The sequence below is a fragment of the Pseudophryne corroboree genome, chromosome 1, assembly GCF_028390025.1.
Source record: "Pseudophryne corroboree isolate aPseCor3 chromosome 1, aPseCor3.hap2, whole genome shotgun sequence".
NCBI classification, from domain to species: Eukaryota; Metazoa; Chordata; class Amphibia; order Anura; family Myobatrachidae; genus Pseudophryne; species Pseudophryne corroboree.
The window spans coordinates 338,558,656-338,571,789 of NC_086444.1; positions in this window are offsets into that span (position 1 = coordinate 338,558,656).

Below are 13,134 nucleotides of genomic sequence, written 5' to 3' on the forward strand. Positions count from 1 at the left end.
TGTCACGTAGCTGCCGCGGCCCGCCCCCCCCAACGGTCCGGGCATGCCTGCATTGCCTGGACCACGCCCCCTAAATGACGGCCAAATGGCGCTGGCCGCCCCCTCCCGCCCAGCGACCGCCTCTGCCTGTCAATCAGGCAGAGGCGATCACAGGTCTGAGACACCCATCGGCTGTCTGGCATGTGCTGGCGCACTGCGGCGCCGGCGAACACGCACAGCAGCGATCAGGTCTGAATTAGCCCCAATGATCAGCCACAACAGGCAGGCAGAAAGTGAAAGTAAACACGCTTCCTGCCTGTTTAAACTGAGCAAAAGTTCTGTGTTCTGGAACTGTAGCCTCCTGATGTCTCCACTCTCCACACTCTTCTCCTGGCTGGCTGCAATAGATGAGCTGGCCCTAGCTATGTTATGCTCCTAGTCATTCCAGATGCTAAAGGCATTTGCCCATAATGCCCATGGCTAGGGCCGACTCTGCAGTTTAACATACAATTTTTATTATAATCCTTTTTCTCTAACGTCCTAGTGGATGCTGGGGACTCCGTAAGGACCATGGGGAATAGACGGGCTCCGCAGGAGACAGGGCACTTTAAGAAAGAATTTGGATACTGGTGTGCTCTTGCTCCTCCCTCTATGTCCAACCTCCAGACCTCAGTTTGAATCTGTGCCCGGACGAGCTGGGTGCTACTTAGTGAGCTCTCCTGAGCTTGCTAAAAAGAAAGTATTTTGTTAGGTTTTTTTATTTTCAGAGAGTTCTGCTGGCAACAGGCTCTCTGCTACGTGGGACTGAGGGGAGAGAAGCAGTCCTACTCACTGAAGATAGGTCCTGCTTCTTAGGCTACTGAACACCATTAGCTCCAGAGGGATCGTACAAAGGATCGCACCCTTGGTCGTGCGATCCCGGAGCCGCGCCGCCGTCCCCCTCGCAGAGCCAGAAGACAGAAGCCGGTGTCAGAAGCAAGAAGACTTCGAAATCGGCGGCAGAAGACTCCAGTCTGCATATGAGGTAGCGCACAGCACTGCAGCTGTGCGCCATTGCTCCCACACTAACCCACATACTCCGGTCACTGTAGGGTGCAGGGCACAGGGGGGGGGCGCCCTGGGCAGCAATTAGAGACCTCTTGGCAAAACAGGGCATATATACAGTTGGGCACTGTATATATGCATGGGCCCCCGCCAAAATTGTACATGAAAGCGGGACAGAAGCCCGCCGTCGAGGGGGCGGGGCTTCTTCCTCAGCACTCACCAGCGCCATGTTTTTTCTCCACAGCACCGCTGAGAGGAAGCTCCCCAGTCTCTCCCCTGCAGTTACACGTTAGAAGAGGGTAAAAAGAGAGGGGGGGCACATAATTAGGCGCAAAAATCAATATAAACAGCAGCTACTGGGTTAACATTAAGTTACTGTGTTATTCCTGGGTTAATAGCACTGGGGTGTGTGCTGGCATACTCTCTCTCTGTCTCTCCAAAGGGCCTAATGGGGGAATTGTCTTCAGATGAGCATTCCCTGAGTGTGTGGATTGTCGGTACGTGTGTGTCGACATGTCTGAGGTAAAAGGCTCCCCTAAGGAGGAGATAGAGCAAATATGTGTGTGTGAGGGTGTCTCAGTCGACAACGCCGACACCTGTTTGGATTTGTGTAATTAAGTGCTAAAGTGAATTTATTGCACAAAGGATTAGAGAACAGACAGGAAATCTACCCATGTCTGTCCCTATGTCGCAGAGACCTTCAGAGTCTCTCAATGCTCACTATCCAAAATAGTAAACACTGATATCGACACGGAGGTTGACTCCAGTGTCGACTACGATAATGCAAAGTTACACCCAAAATGGCAGAAAAGTATTCAATAAATGATTATTGTAATAAAAGATTATTTGCATATCACTGATGACTCATCTGTCCCTGACACAAGGGTACACATGTTTAAGGGGAAGAAAGCTGAGGTAAATTTCCCTCCTCTCATGATGAAAAAGAGCGGGAATCTCCAGACAAGAGACTGCAGTTTCCCACAAAGAATTCTCAGAATTCAAAGAATTTTTCCCCACTAGGGCCAGGATAGGATGGGAATCTTCCCCTAGGTGTCACGTTTGCCCTAAAGGTAGCCCTGACGTAACAGCTATTCTCAGGGATCCTGCAGATAGCGTGCACATTCTGGTACACTACTCAGACCGGCGATTGTGTCGGCATGGGTTTATAGCGCTGTGGCAGCGTGGACAGGTACCTTATCAGCAGAGATTGAGACCCTAGTATGTAGATTTATATATATGTGTGTATATATATATATATATATATATATATATATATATATATAAAAGATGCTGTCTTGATTATATATATATATATAAAAACAAATATAGAAAACCACAGCACTCGCCACCCCAGAAGCGGAGTGCAGTGTCTGCACTCACCACTCATAGGGTGGGGTGCATGCAGCCCATGGCCACCTACCCAAATACCAGGGACGTGCAGTCAGGGGAGGCAGGGGAGGCAGTGCCTCCCCTGTCAGTAATGTGTAAAATAATACAAAGAAGATACTTATGACACTTGTTCTGTGTCATAAGTATCTGGTTTACTCTTTATATTATTGTAATTATTGTTACCATCTATGAAACAGTATTATATGTGCTTTGGAGGCACCGCTGTAGGTGCCTCCCGCAGTCTATGTGAAAGGACCGGAAGAGGGGGGCGGGGCCAAGCGTTGGGCAGTGAAAGCCCATTCAGAAAAGCAGCAGAAGCGGCACCTAATAGCAGTGCCGCTTTGACAGGGGTGTGCTTTCAGCTCATATGAAAGCACACCCCTGTCAATGTGATTGGGCAGTGGGCAGGGCTTCGGAAACGGTCTCCGACAGTGACTCCAGAATCTGTGTCATCTCATCTGTGTCGATAGCGTCTAGTTTCCTTCCCCCCTTTCCCCGTGTGTCTCCTACTGATCCTGCAGCCAGTGGGATCAGGTCACTGCACCCCCCCCACTCACGTTTGCCGCCGATCAGTATCGTCGTCCCCCCGCAGGCACCAGGTCGGTATGAGGATGACAGCTGCTGCGTTGATGGGACTGAGAAGCGGGACACGGCGGGAGCTCTGCTCACACTTGCTCCGGCTATCTGTCTTAGCGATGCGGCTCCTGTGTGAGGCTGTCACACAGGAGCCGCGGCGCTAAGACAGATAGCCGGAGCAAGTGTGAGGCTGTGAGCAGAGCTCCCGCCGTGTCCCGCTTCTCAGTCCCATCAACGCAGCAGCTGTCATCCTCATACCGACCTGGTGCCTGCGGGAGGGGGGCTCATTCCGACCTGGTGCCTGCGGGAGGGGGGCTCATTCCGACCTGGTGCCTGCGGGAGGGGGGCTCATTCCGACCTGGTGCCTGCGGGAGGGGAGACACAGATCGGCGGCGGTGGCTGGGCGCTATGGACAGCAGTCGGGTATGTGGGGGCCCAGGGGCATGTGGAGGCCATCACAAATCACTCACACAGCAGGGGCACACAGTCTACCCACCATACACACACATGCATCTACACCCACTGCAGGGGCACACAGCCCCCCCCCCCCCTGTCCACACCCACAGCAGGGGCACACAGCCCCCCCATCCGCACCCACAGCAGGGACACACAGCCCCCCCATCCACACCCACAGCAGGGACACACATCACCCCCGTCCACACGCACAGCAGGGACACACATCACCCCCATCCACACCCACAGCAGGGGCACACAGCCCCCCCATCCACACCCACTGCAGGGACACACATCACCCCCATCCACACGAACAACAGGGACACACATCACCCCCATCCACACCCACAGCAGGGGCACACAGCCCCCCCATCCACACACACAGCAGGGACACACATCACCCCCATCCACACCCACAGCAGGGTCACACAGCCCCCCCATCCACACACACAGCAGGGACACACAGCCCCCCCATCCACACCCACAGCAGGGGCACACAGCCCCCCCATCCACACCCACAGCAGGGACACACATCACCCCCATCCACACGCACAGCAGGGACACACATCACCCCCATCCACACCCACAGCAGGGGCACACAGCCCCCCCATCCACACACACAGCAGGGACACACATCACCCCCATCCACACCCACAGCAGGGGCACACAGCCCCCCCATCCACACCCACAGCAGGGACACACATCACCCCCATCCACACGCACAGCAGGTACACACATCACCCCCATCCACACCCACAGCAGGGGCACACATCACCCCCCATCCACACGCACAGCAGGGACACACATCACCCCCATCCACACCCACAGCAGGGGCACACAGCCCCCCCATCCACACGCACAGCAGGGACACACATCACCCCCATCCACACCCACAGCTGGGGCACACATCACCCCCCACACACACATACAGCAGGAGCTCCTGTGCACATACTGTACAACAGAGACAAAGCACTCCCCCCCCCCCAAACTCACCTGTGCACATACGCACAGCAGGGGCACACAGCTCTAACACTGCCAGCATGGGGTCCGTCATCTCACAGTGAGAAGGGAGACAGGGCGGCCACTGCGGATTGAGAGGGGAGCGGTGACTCACTTACATCAATTGGCAAGAGCATAGAGGGTTGGATCAGCCAGGTGCTTCCAGCATGTGGACAGACATTGATAATCCGCGGGCAGCGGGGCACATCCTCCTGGAGGGAGGGAGTCACGTCTTCAGAGGTGAGTCACGATGGCGGCGGGAGTAGTGTGTCCGCGATGATATGCCACTCTTCTAGTGACGGTCACTCCCCCATTGTGACTGTAAGGCTGTTTAGCTGCGCTCAGCGCCAGGAGCAGGAGTCCCGCCCTCCATGTGTAGGGTAGCGCAGAGCACCACTCCCCTCTATGCAGCTGTGGAGTACTCCAGTTTAAATAGCGGAGTGTGGGGGCCCTTAATGTGTGGGGCCCCTGTCGCCCTTCCTATAATCCGGCCCTGGGAGCAGTGTCCATGGAGGGAACGACAGCAGCCGGGACCCGGGAGCTACAGGGAGCAGGTGAGATTGTTGTTTAACTTAGCGAGCGAGTACCTTTCATTACCAACCTGCCCCCCCCTGCTCCGCACGACTGCTCCCATCTGCCCCCCATGCGCCGCACCACTGCTCCCATGCTCCGCACTACTGCTCCCATCCTGCCCCCTGTGATCCGCACCGCTGCTCCCATCCTGCCCCCTGTGATCCGCACCATTGCTCCTAACCTGCCCCGCATCACTGCTCCCTTCCTGCTCCGCACCACTGCTCCCATCCTACCCCCTCCTGCTCCACACCACTACTCCCATCCGGCCCCCTCCTGCTCCGCACCACTGCTCCCAACCTCACCCCCCCACTCTGCATCATTGCTCCCAACCTGCCCCGCACCACTGCTCCCATGCTCCACACTACTGCTCCCATCCTGCCCCCTGTGATCCGCACTGCTGCTACCATCCTGCCCCCTGTGATCCGCACCGCTGCTCCCATCCTGCCCCCTGTGATCCGCACCGCTGCTCCCATCCTGCCCCCTGTGATCCGCACCATTGCTCCTAACCTGCCCCGCATCACTGCTCCCTTCCTGCTCCGCACCACTGCTCCCATCCTACCCCCTCCTGCTCCACACCACTACTCCCATCCGGCCCCCTCCTGCTCCGCACCACTGCTCCCAACCTCACCCCCCCCCCACTCCGCATCATTGCTACCAACATGCCCCGCACCACTGCTCCCTTCCTGCGCCCTCCTGCTTCGCACCACTGCCCTATCCCACCCCGTCCTGCTCCGCACCACTGCTCCCATCCTGCCCCCTCCTGCTCCGCACCACTGCTCCCATCCTGCCCTCCCTGCTCTGCATCATCGGCAGGACTTAGCGAACATTATGGCTGCAGTGCCTCACCAGACACTGACCTCACCGCACGCCACTGCCAAATACATACAAAATAGAGAATTCAGCACTCACCATAGCAAGCTCACTTGTCCTCACAACATCAATAAATAAATAAATGATGGGGGTTTAGTTGGTGAATTGGCCAATGCACGGAAGCCTGCATACCGATTTTCAAGGTACCCCACCTTCATGCAGGTCCTACACTATCACAAAGCCTAAAGAATTAAAACCTGGCAACTGTATCACATATAATATAACTGCAAATATGCCCACTAGGTTTAATGTATGCCTGCCACATATCTAGTGGCTTTTAAAGGCATACTAGTCACCTGACACAGCCGATAAATTACTAAGGAGCAGCTGACACAGGTTTAGAACAATTAAGATTACACAGGGGTGCATGAAAAGGCCTGTGACCATGATACAGTTGCCAGGTTTTAATTATTTAGGCTTTGTGATAGTGTAGGACCTGCATGAAGGTGGGGTACCTTGAAAATCGGTATGCAGGCTTCCGTGCATTGGCCAATTCACCAACTAAACCCCCATCATTTATTTATTGATGTTGTGAGGACAAGTGAGCTTGCTATGGTGAGTGCTGAATTCTCTATTTTGTATATATATATATATATATATATATATAAAACATGCCCAAAGAGACATGAGTATACTGGGTCCTAGAGTCAAAGCTATGTCGATTTCTGTTTGACGTATCCTGTAGAATATGCAATGGACAGATGATGCCGACTTAAGAGGCATATGGAAGGCTGCGGATTGTGTGGAGAAGGGTTCTCGGACCTGGTCTCCACAGCTATAGCTGGTAATTCTGATATTTTGCCTTATATTCCTGCACAGCCTAGGAAAGCACGACATTATCAAATGCAGCCTTTTGAACACAAAGAAACAAGAAAGTCCGAGGTGCGTCCTTTCTTGCCAGAGGCAGGGGCAGAGGAAAGAAGCTGCACAACAAAGCTAGTTCCCAGGAACAGAAGTCCTCCCCAGCCTCTACAAAAATCCACTGCATGTCGCTGGGGCTCCACAGGCGGAGCTAGGCCAGGTGGGGGCACGCCTTCGTACGTTCAGCCACAAGTGGGTTCACTCCCTGTTAGATCCCTGGGCAATAGATATTGTGTCTCAGGGATACAAGCTGGACTTTGAGAAGATGCCCCCTCACCGACGGCCCTGCCGGCTTCCCCCCACGAGAGGGAGACAGTGTTAACTGCAATTCACAAATTGTATCTTCAACAGGTGGTGGTCAAGGTTCCCCTCCTTCAACAAGGAGGGGGTTATTATTCGACCATGTGGTAGTCCCGAAACCGGACGGTTCGGTCAGACCCATATTGAATTTAAAATCCCAGAACATATACCTGAAAATGTTCAAGTTCAAGATGGAATCGCTAAGAGCGGTCATTGCAAGCCTGAAAGGGGGAGATTTTATGGTGACTCAGGACATAAAGGATGCATACCTTCATGTCCCCATTTATCCACCTCATCAGGCGTACCTCAGAATTGCGGTACGGGATTGTCATTACCAATTTCAGACGTTGCCGTTTGGTCTCTCCTCGGCCCCGAGAATGTTCACCAAGGTAATGGCGGAAATGATGGTGCTCCTGCGGAAGCAAGGTGTCACTGTTATCACGTACTTGGATGATCTCCTCGTAAAAGTGAGATCAAGAGAGCAGTGGCTGAACAGCGTATCACTTTCTCTGGAAGTGTAACGGCAACACGGCTGGATTCTATATATTCCAAAGTCGCAGTTGGTTCCTACAGCTCATCTGCCTCTCCTAGGCATGATCCTAGACACAGACCAGAAAAGGGTTTATCTCCCGATAGAGAGAGCTCAGGAGCTCGTGACACTGGTCAGGAATCTATTAAAACCAAAACAGGTGTCAGTGCATCACTGCACTCGAGTCCTGGGAAGGATGGTGGCATCATACGAGGCCATTCCCTTCGGCAGGTTCCATGCGAGGACCTTCCAATGGGACTTACTGGACAAGTGGTCCGGATCACATCTTCAGATGCATCGGTTAATCACCCTATCCCCCAGGGCCAGGGTGTCTCTCCTGTGGTGGCTGCAGAGTGCTCACTTTCTCGAAGGTCGCAGATTCGGCATTCAGGACTGGGTCCTGGTGACCACGGATGCAAGCCTCCGAGGGTCGGGGGCAGTCACATAGGGAAGAAATTTCCAAGGGCTGTGGTCAAGTCAGGAGACTTGCCTTCACATCAACATCCTGGAACTAAGGGCCATATACAACGCCCTACATCAAGCGGAGTCCCTGCTTCGCGACCAACCGGTTCTGATTCAGTCAGACAATATCACCGCAGTGGCTCATGTAAACCGCCAAGGCGGCACAAGGAGCAGGGTGGCGATGGTAGAAGCCACCAGAATTCTTCGCTGGGCGGAGAATCACGTAAGAGCACTGTCAGCAGTGTTCATTCCGGGAGTGGACAACTGGGAAGCAGACTTCCTCAGCAGGCACGGCCTCCACCCGGGAGAGTGGGGACTTCATCAAGAAGTTTTCACGCAGATTGCAAGGCGGTGGGAACTGCCACAGGTGGACATGATGGCATCCCGCCTCAACAAAAAGCTACAGAGATATTGCGCCAGGTCAAGAGACCCTCAGGCGATAGCTGTAGACGCACTAGTGACACCGTGGGTGTTCCAGTCGATTTATGTATTTCCTCCTCTTCCTCTCATACCAAAGGTGCTGAGAATCCTAAGAAAAAGAAGGGGGAGAACAATATTCATCGTTCCGGATTGGCCAAGAGGGACTTGGTATCCGGATCTGCAAGAAATGCTCACAGAGGACCCATGGCCTCTGCCTCTAAGACAGGACGTGTTGCAACAGGGGCCCTGTCTGTTCCAAGACTTACCGCGGCTGCGTTTGACGGCATGGCGGTTGAACACCGGATCCTAGCAGAAAAAGGCATTCCGGATTAGGTTATTCCTACGCTGATAAAGGCTAGGAAGGACCTGACGGCTAAACATTATCACCGTATATGGCGAAAATATGTTGCTTGGTGTGAGGCCAGGAATGCCCCTACGGAGGAATTCCAGCTGGGTCGTTTCCTTCACTTCCTACAGTCGGGAGTGACTTTGGGCCTGAAATTGGGTTCCATTAAGGTCCAGATTTCAGCTCTATCCATTTTCTTTCAAAAAGAACTGGCTTCTATTCCTGAAGTCCAGACGTTTGTAAAGGGAGTGCTGCATATGCAGCCCCCTTTTGTGCCTCCAGTGGCACCTTGGGATCTTAACGTGGTATTGAGTTTCCTGAAGTCACACTGGTTTGAGCCACTCAAAACCGTGGAGTTAAAATTTCTCACGTGGAAGGTGGTCATGCTATTAGCCTTGGCTTCAGCTAAGCGTGTGTCAGATTTAGCGGCTTTGTCACATAAAAGCCCCTATCTGGTTTTCCATATGGACAGGGCAGAATTGCGGACCCGTCCACAATTTCTGCCAAAAGAGGTGTCATCCCTTCATATGACCCCACCTATTGAGGTGCCTCTGGCTACTCGTGACTTGGAGGATTCCGAGTTACTAGATGTGGTCAGGGCTTTGAAGGTTATGTAGCCAGAACGGCTAGGGTCAGGAAAACAGAATCTTTGTTTATCCTGTATGCTTCCAACAAGCTTGGGGCGCCTGCTTCAAAGCAAACTATTGCTCGCTGGATCTGTAACACGATTCAGCAGGCTCATTCTGCGGCTGGGTTGCCGCTGCCTAGATCAGTTAAGGCCCATTCCACAAGGAGGGTGGGCTCTTCTTGGGCGGCTGCCCGAGGGGTCTCGACATTACAGCTTTGCCGAGCTGCTACTTGGTCAATTTCAAACACCTTTGCAAAGTTCTACAAGTTTGATACCCTGGCTGAGGAGGACCTTGAGTTTGCTCATTCGGTGCTGCAGAGTCATCCGCACTCTCCCGCCCGTTTGGGAGCTTTGGTATAATCCCCATGGTCCTTACGGAGTCCCCAGCATCCACTAGGACGTTAGAGAAAATAAGATTTTACTTACCGGTAAATCTATTTCTCGTAGTCCGTAGTGGGTGCTGGGCGCCAGTCCCAAGTGCGGACTTCTTCTGCAATACTTGTATATAGTTATTGCTTAAATAAGGGTTATGTTGGTTGCATCAGGGTTGATCTGATGCTCCATTGTTGTTCATACTGTTAACTGGGTAAGTTTATCACGAGTTATACGGTGTGATTGGTGTGACTGGTATGAGTCTTGCCCTGGATTCCAAAATCCTTTCCTTGTACTGTCAGCTCTTCCGGGCACAGTTTCTCTAACTGAGGTCTGGAGGAGGGACATAGAGGGAGGAGCCAGAGCACACCAGTATCCAAATTCTTTCTTAAAGTGCCCTGTCTCCTGCGGAGCCCGTCTATTCTCCATGGTCCTTACGGTGTCCCCAGCATCCACTATGGACTACGAGACATAGATTTACCGGTAAGTAAAATCTTATTATTTATATGGTGTCACAAGGGAAGCTTTGTACATTTTGCAAATAATGCAGCTTCATGCTTTGCCACATTAATAGGCAAACCAAGACCTGCATTACCGCTGCGCCATGGGAAATGTTAGTTTATGTACCCCAGTGCCTTTTAATCTGAGGTGATTTCCCAGATAATAGCTGCTAAGGGGCTAGGGGGGTCATTCCGAGTTGATCGCTCGTTGCCGATTTCGCAATGGAGCGATTAAGGCAAAAATGCACATGCGCATGGTACGCAGTGCGCATGCGGTAAGTATTTTAGCACAAAACTGATTTAATCACGTCCGAACGAAGAATTTTCATTGTTGAAGTGATCGGAGTGTGATTGACAGGAAGTGGGTGTTTCTGGGTGGAAACTTGCCGTTTTCTGGGAGTGTGCGGAAAAACGCAGGCGTGTCAGGGAAAAACGCGGGAGTGTCTGGAGAAACGGGGGAGTGGCTGGCCGAATGCAGAGCGTGTTTGTGACGTCAAACCAGGAACGAAACGGCCTGAGCTGATCGCAATCTGTGAGTAGGTCTGGAGCTACTCAGAAACTGCTAAGAAATTTCTATTCGCAATTCTGCTAATCTTTTGTTCGCTATTCTGCTAAGCTAAGATACACTCCCAGAGGGCGGCGGCCTAGCATGTGCAATGCTGCTAAAATCTGCTAGCGAGCGATCAACTCGGAATGACCCCCAAGATCTTTCATGTAAAGTGCATACGGAAAGAATTCACAGTGCTTCACTTTTTCCACATTTTGTTATGTTACAGCCTTATTCCAAAATGGAATAAATTCATTTTTTCCCCTCAAAATTCTACACACAATACCCCATAATGACAACGTGAAATTTTTTTTTTTAGATTTTTGAAAATTTATTAAAAATAAAAAGCTAAGAAATCACATGTACATAAGTATTCAAAGCCTTTGCTCAATACTTTATTGATGCACCTTTGGCAGCAATAACAGCCTCAAGTCTTTTTGAATATGATGCCACAAGCTTGGCACACCTATCTTTGGGCAGTTTTGCCGATTCCTCTTTGCAGCACCTCTCAAGCTTCATCAGGTTTGATGTGAAGCTTCGGTGCACAGCCATTTTCAGATCTCTCCAGAGATGTTAAATCGGATTCAAGTCTGAACTATGGCTGGGCCACTCAAGGACATTCACAGAGTTGTCCTGAAGCCACTCCTTTGATATCTTGGCTGTGTGCTTAGGGTCATTGTCTTGCTGAAAGGTGAACCGTCGCCCCAGTCTGAGGTCAAGATCGCTCTTGAGACAGGTTTTCATCCAGGATGTCTCTGTACATTGCTGTATTCATCTTTCCCTCTATTCTGACTAGTCTCCCAGTTCCTGATGCTGAAAAACACCCCCACAGCATGATGCTGCCACCACCATGCTTCACTGTAGGGATGGTATTTGGCCTGGTAATGAGCGGGGCCTGGTTTCCTCCAAACATGACGCCTGGCATTCACGCCAAAGAATTCAATCTTTGTCTCTTCAGACCAGAGAATTTTGGTTCTCATGGTCTGAGAGTCCTTCAGGTGCATTTTGGCAAACTCCAGGCAGGCTGCTATGTGCTTTTATGTATGGAGTGGCTTCCGTCTTGCCACTCTACCATACAGGCCTGATTGGTGGATTGCGGCAGAGATGGTTGTCCTTCTGGAAGGTTCTCCTCTCTCCACATGCTGTAGCTCTGACAGAGTGACCATCAGGTTCTTGGTCACCTCCCTGACTAGGGCCCTCCTCCCCGATCGTTCAGTTTCGATGGCCGGCCAGCTCTAGGAAGAGCCCTGGTGGCTCTGAACTTCTTCCATTGGCCACTGTAGTCATTGTGACTGTCAAAGCAGCAGATATTTTTCTGTACCCTTCCCCAGATATGTGCCTCGAGACAATCCTGTCTCGGAGGTCTACAGACAATTCCTTTGACTTCATGCTTGGCTTGTGCTCAGACATGCACTGTCAAGTGTGAGACATTATATAGACAGGTGTGTGCCTTTCCAAATCATGTCCAATCAATTGAATTTACAACAGAAGGACTCCAATTAAGCTGTAGGAACATCTGAAGGATGATCAGTGGAAACAGGATGCGCCTGAGCTCAATTTTGAGCTTCATGGTAAGGGCTGTGCATGCGTACATGTGATTTCTTAGTTTTTATTTTTAATAAATTTGCAAAAATCTAAAAAAAAACTTTTTTCACATTGTCATTATGGGGTAGTGTGTGTAGAATTTTGAGGGAAAATATGAATTTATTCCATTGTGGAATAAGGCTGTATCAGAACAAAATGTTGAAAAAGTGAAGCGCTGTGAATACTTTCCGGCTGTACCTGTGGAGCAATCTCACCATGTATCAGCCAAGAATAAAGTGCAGTCTGGTGGTCAGGGCTGTTTCTAGATAACTTGGCTTCCGGTGCGAGCATTAAAAAAAAATTAAAACCCCGAATAGACATTAAAAAATGCGACATACAAAAAGCTATTTTGCACGTGACTTGTGCATGCTCCCGGTGAGGGGGTATGGCCTCATTAAAATGGGCTGGTCTCACTAAAATAGGTGTGGCCTTGAAGGAAAATACTATCTTATACCCTAGTTTTTGACCCTGCAACAACAGACCTCGGCCACCACAGGTAAATAAACATTTCACAATATTAACCCCCCACAGAGTAATGCCCTTTGCACCATATTATGCCCCCTGCACCATATTACACCATACACCGCAATACCCGTGATACATTATACCCTACAGTAAATGTTCTAATTACTTTTAAATTACCTGCTTGTTGCCAAGGGTTTCATGTGCTGGGTGTCACACTCGTTGCCAGGGGTTTCACGC